The sequence below is a fragment of the Clarias gariepinus genome, chromosome 6 (assembly GCF_024256425.1).
Source record: "Clarias gariepinus isolate MV-2021 ecotype Netherlands chromosome 6, CGAR_prim_01v2, whole genome shotgun sequence".
NCBI lineage: Eukaryota > Metazoa > Chordata > Actinopteri > Siluriformes > Clariidae > Clarias > Clarias gariepinus.
The window spans coordinates 587501-593701 of NC_071105.1; positions in this window are offsets into that span (position 1 = coordinate 587501).

Consider the following 6201-nt stretch of genomic DNA (forward strand, 5'->3'; position numbering starts at 1 on the left):
ACCTCTGGACTACCGCTGCAACGTTTTCAGGCCTGAGGGACAGCGTACACCAGCAGCCGCTAAACTAGCGCCGGGGGGATGTTTGGGAAGCCGCGCTGGTCGTTACATCGACTGTGTGCTGGACGGCGTCTTACTGCGGGTACTTGTGGACACCGGCTCCACTGTTTTGCTGCTGCCCTCTGGATTACTGGGGCAAAGCAAGCGTGTTTGCATACGGCCTGAACTTGCCTTCAACATCCACACCGTTGCTGGGGGCTGCGTAAAGGTACGGGCGTGTCGCACGGTGCGAGTCCAGGTGCGTGGTCGAACTTGTGCACACGAGTTCTTAGTGGGGAGTGTCGAGGAGGACTGCGTTCTGGGGTTGGACATTCTGGAGAGATGGGGTGCGGTGCTAAATTTGTCTAGCGGAACTCTGCGTGGTAACTTCAGGATAGCCAGGTTGCTAGGACCCAAACCACAGCCGGACAGGTTAGTAGCACACACCCGGGAGGCGGAGCTTCCAGTAGCAGACCGAGGGGGAAATATACGCGCTAACGGCGGCGCTTTACCTCGCCAGCCGGGCAGCAAAGCGCGTGGCCGGTACTGCGAGCAAGTGGAGTGAAGTCTTCGACGTAGAATGCTCGATGCAGAACATTCTCCCCGTGCAGTCCTCTAGGCTCTCCGGCGGTGACCAGCTGTCCGAGCCAGCGTGCAACCGTGTTACTGCATCACCCAGAGCGTCACCCGCAGTCGCTTCGCCGGCGTCACAGCTGGACCATGATCCGCTCATCGCCAAGCAGAAGGGCCCCACCCAGCGCTCGCGGGCACCGCTGCAAGACTTTCGGGTAAGGGCACCTATGGGGCGGATGGACGTGGACACTCACGGCCAGGGGCGAGATTTTGCTGCCAGAGAGCAGGTACGGGTGTGTTCCCCAGGAAGGAAAAGGGGGCTCTCAGCCAAGCTTATGTCCGACTGGGTGGGCCCCTGTACGGTAATTGCTCGGCTCTCCGATGTCTTCTACCGGGTGCAGTTGGCGGGGCGGGCACGAGTTGTGCTTCACCGGGATCGTCTTGCGCCTTACCAGCCGCACGCCGAGGAAACATTGAACTCTGTGGAGGCTGGACCACCTCAGCACAATGTTCGCATTCATCCCTCACCTGTCAAAGGACGCCGGCGTTCCCACCGCCAGTGCCGACCGCCTCCACGCCTCCGAAACAAAGTTCATCATGGTGACCAGGGACGGTCACAGCTCGGGTTGGGGCAGTGTGGCGTGGGCAGGGCGGCGGCTGACGACCAGCATGCCTTGCGGGGATGTCGGTGTGTTCACCATGTTGGGGAAGGGTGTTTGAGTTAGTGGCTTCGGCCCTGTTTGTGTGTGTGGGGAGTGTGTGACGTGTGGAATGTGCTCCGGTTCATGCTGAGGCTGAATTGTATGTAGGAATTGTATGCTGTTCATGCTGTTTGTTAGACTGCGTGAGTGAGATAAAGTACTCCCAGCCATTGCATTGGGCAGCAAATAAGCTCACTCGTCTCTCCACCATTTTTTCCGGCGGAAAAACGCTACAATATGTAGCTAAGCCCTGCCCACAATTCACACCTTAAGGAAGCCTGAAACTACTCTTGATAAATTACCTGAGAACAAATTGCTTTAGACCTACTTTAATCACACTGCAATCAACACTACCAAACAGCAAAAACTAGGTACAGTATACAGTAAGAACTAATCATGTTACAAAAACAGTACAAAAGTTAAAAATCTACCTTACCAGTGGAGAAGAATTCAATTTAGAAAACTCAAGCACACTAAAAGTTAATGTTGATGAGGATCGCTGGATTTTCTGTGATTGACGGATATTTCATGTGCTTGTCAATTTATTTAATTTAATTAGCATTTAATTGTATTTTATTTTGTTTGTTATTGTTTATTATTTTGTCTTTAAGGAAATGTATTCGAAATGTCTTTAGACTCGACTGAGTAACACGAGAAAAAGAGATAATCTAGCCATGTGAATTACGTTTAAATGAAAAGCTGAACTTGAAAGTTTGGATGCAGATGTTACTGTTATTTTTATTTATTTATTTATTTATTTATTTTGTCTTTTTAGAAAGAAAATACATTCATAGGCAAGGAGATACACTTCTTCTTCTTCTTTGTCTTTTGGCTGTTCCCTTTCAGGGGTCGCCACAGCGAATCATCTGCCTCCATCTAACCCTATCCTCTGCATCCTCTTCTCTCACACCAACTAACTTCATGTCCTCTCTCACTGCATCCATAAATCTCCTCTTTGGTCTTCCTCTAGACCTCCTGCCTGGCAGTTCCAACCTCAGCATCCTTCTACCGATATATTCACCATCTCTCCTCTGAACATGTCCAAACCACCTCAATCTGGCCTCTCTGACTTTATCTCCAAAACATCTAACATGGGTTGTCCCACTGATGAACTCATTCTTGATCCTATCCATCCTTGTTACTCCCAAAGAGAACCTCAACATCTTCAGCTCTGCTACCTCCAACTCTGCCTCCTGTCTTTTCTTCAGCGCCACTGTCTCTAAGCCGTAGAGCATCACTAGTCTCACCACTGTCCTGTACACCTTTCCTTTCATTCTCGCTGATACTCTTTTATCGTTCTACACACCTGACACTTTTCTCCACCCATTCCAACCTGCCTGTACCCGCCTCTTCACCTCCTTTTCACACTCTCCGTTGCTCCGGACCGTTGACCCTAAGTACTTTGTCTCATTTGTCTCTGACGTATAATGTGTTCTCCTGTATCGTTTGCAGAAATCCATTATACAATTTAGAAATTATCTTACTGCATGGTTGAGCTTTAGACACTGATAAGGTCACCTTCATTATTCCTGTCTCTGCTATCTTCAGTACTTCTAATTTAATTTTATGTTCAACATTACATTCAATTTTTTCAATTTTATTTGTATAGCGTTGAAGCCTTGTAACATTGAAGCCTTATTTGAAGATATCTGTAGAAGTCACTCTGGTTAGGCCCATACCTTCCCTTTAATGATTCAAAGCTTTAAATTTTACCCTTGTTAAACAATGTATAATAGTTAGTAATACCTACAGTAGCTTAGCCCATATTCTGAAATGGTGATCTATTCTCCTTAGGGTGGAGTCAGTATCAGAGGCACACCATCTTAATATTTTCATTGCACCTTCCAAATCACTCATGTTCTTTATTTGGTGCCAGATTTGAAATATTAAATTGATCCATGGGTTTGTTTCCTCACTCAGTCTAGTTCTTAGTTTGTTATCAGCAACCAGAGCAGGTAGTGGAAGCTCGTCCATCATTCCTCTCTCTATTTCGATCCATCTTGCTGAGTATATCGGACTACACCAATAAACAAGGGCCTTAGTTGAGATACATATTAGAACTTTTAAAGGCATGAAAGGCCTAGTCCACTGCTTTCTTCACTTAATTACGATATGTTAAATCTTACTCTAGGTCTTTTGCCCTGCCATAGAAATTTAGATATTAACTTATGTCATTCTGTAAAATTGCTGATTTGGTATTTCTATTGGAAGTGCTTGAATTAGATATAACAGTTTTGGGAAAAATATAACCTGACATAGATTCAACTCTTAAACTGAGGAGGGGAATAAGGTTCTAACAGAGTGGATCAGATTTCTTTTTTTTTATAAAGGGAACTGTAATTTAAATAAAATAATTTAGAGTAATCACCAGACATATTTACTCCTAAATAGTTAATTGACTTTGTATATTCATTTAAATTAATTTTCTCTTTAATTTGTCTGGATGGTTCATAATTAAATGTTAATACTTGAGTTTTTGTAACATTAAGCTACCTGTAACCAGATATGGCCTCATAGCCTTGAAGAAAATGAAAAAAAAAAATAGACAGGTGTAGGTTGAAGCTTATAGATCAATATATCATCAGCAAAGAGAGTTGTTTTATGTTCTCCAAACCCCATGTCCATCCCCTTTAATTGAATGGGTTTGTCTATTGGCTCAATGGTTCAATAAACAGGGCAAAAAGTAATGGTGAGACGGGGGATTCTTGTCTTGTACCTCCTTCTAAATTAAATGGATGTGATAAATCTCCATTAATTTTAATTTTTGCAAATGGCTCATTGTATAGTGTCCCAATTATTTCTATAACCTTATTATAAAATCCAAATTTTGCGAATACTATACTTGTATAGGAAATCCCATCTCACGGAATCAAAGACTTTCTCTGCATCTAAACTCAACAGAGCTGCTTTCACCATATATGTAACTAAGTGTACAGTATGTAGAGTTCTTCTGATATTGTCTGATGCCTGCCTCTGGCAGATAAAGCCTGTTTGGTCTAAGTTAATGAAGTCCGGAAGATCTTTTTTAGTCTCTGAGCTAAAATGGAGGTGAACAACTTATAGTGTACATTTAGAACACTAATTGGGTGATAATTACTACATTCCATTCTATGTTTTCCCTCCTTTGCAATAACTAAAATGATTGCTTCTCTCCATGAAGGTAAGATTGCCTTTTCTTTTGTATTACCCAGTTGAATACCGTTAATAAAGTTAGGGCCAAATGATCAAACATGGTTTTATACCATTCTGCAGAATAGTCTCTGGTCCTGGGGATTTACCTGCCTTTAATTTTGTTACCGCTGTTTTTGACTCTTTCAGCTAATACGGATTCTATTGAGTTTAAAAATGAAGGGGGGGGCTAAAAGTAAAGATGACTGTGTGAGAGAGAGAGATGTTTTTATTCTCACTGAGTTTATCAATTTCGTTGAGCCTATGTACATATGGAATGGAAGTTAAAAATATTTAGCTATTAAATAAACTGTTACAGGTTCACGCCCCTGTCATTGGGTTCGGGCTGGATCCGGCATTCATTACTGATGTTAAAAAGTAAGCACCTAACCCAACCATTTTATCATAAATATTCCCATGTGTCAACAGGTTCATTAGTGCACACTGCTCCACACTGCAAAAGATCTAGTTAAATTTATATCCTGTGTCTTATGATGTCTTATGTCAAATTAAATTATTTTGATGATCATAATTACAGCAAACCAAACATAAGATTATTTTACCTATTTCTAGGCATATTTTACAAAGGTTTTAAGTGTTTGCTTCTTGACCAGATAATTTTGCTAATTTTAAGCATTTATTTTTAAACATAAGCACAATTATGTGCAAATCAAACAGACTTATGTATAGTTTATAAGTAAACAAATGACATCTTAGTAAGTGAAATGTTCTTGAGTCTAGCCAAACATAATGATAATTTCTTACAATAAATTTACACAAAACTAAACTAAAAATAAGATTATTAATCTTTTCATTACTTTCTAGCCAAATGAATTCTAGTCATAATTTTGATTATTTCAAGAAACTAACAAAATGAGTATCTGCCACTAGAACAAAACACTTTTTACTTAATTTATTTTGCAAAATTCAATTCAATTCAATTTTATTTGTATAGCGCTTTTAGCTATTTTCATTGCCGCAAAGCAGCTTTACACAATCAAAAGAATTATTTAGGTTTGTATGAAATGTGAATTTGTATGAATCAAAATGGTCAGTTTGTCCCTGGTGAACAAGCCGAGGGCGACAGTGGCAAGGAAAAACTCCCTGAGATGGTAATAGGAAGAAACCTTGAGAGGAACCAGACTCAACAGGGAACCCATCCTCATCTGGGTGAAACAGAAAGCAGTAAATGATCTGCATTTATACAAAAGATTAATTAGAATAATAATCTTATTAATCTTATATTTGGTTTGTTGTAATCTCACTATAAGAAAGTGTAGATCAATGTAGCGGTTAGCACTGTCGTGTTGCACCTCCAGGGTCCGGGTTCGATTCCTGTGTGTGTGTGTGTGTGTGTGTGTGTGTGTGGAGTCTGCATGATCCCCCGTGCCTGGTGTGGTTCCTCTGGGTTCTCCGGTTTCCTCCCACACTCCAAACACCTGCAGATTAGACTCACTGGTGTTCACAAATTACCCGTAGTGTGTTTGTGTGTGTGTGTGTGTGTGTGTGTGTGTGCCCTGAGATGGATTGGCACCCTGTCCATGGTGAACCCCACCTCGTGCCCTTAGTCTCCTGGGATAGGCTCCGCCCCCCACGACCCTCGATACAGGATTAAACGCTATAGACGATGAGTAAGTGAGATTCAACACACACACACACACACACACACACACACACAATTAGCTAGAAATTGATTTGTTTAAATCCTCCAGTAGGTGTCGCT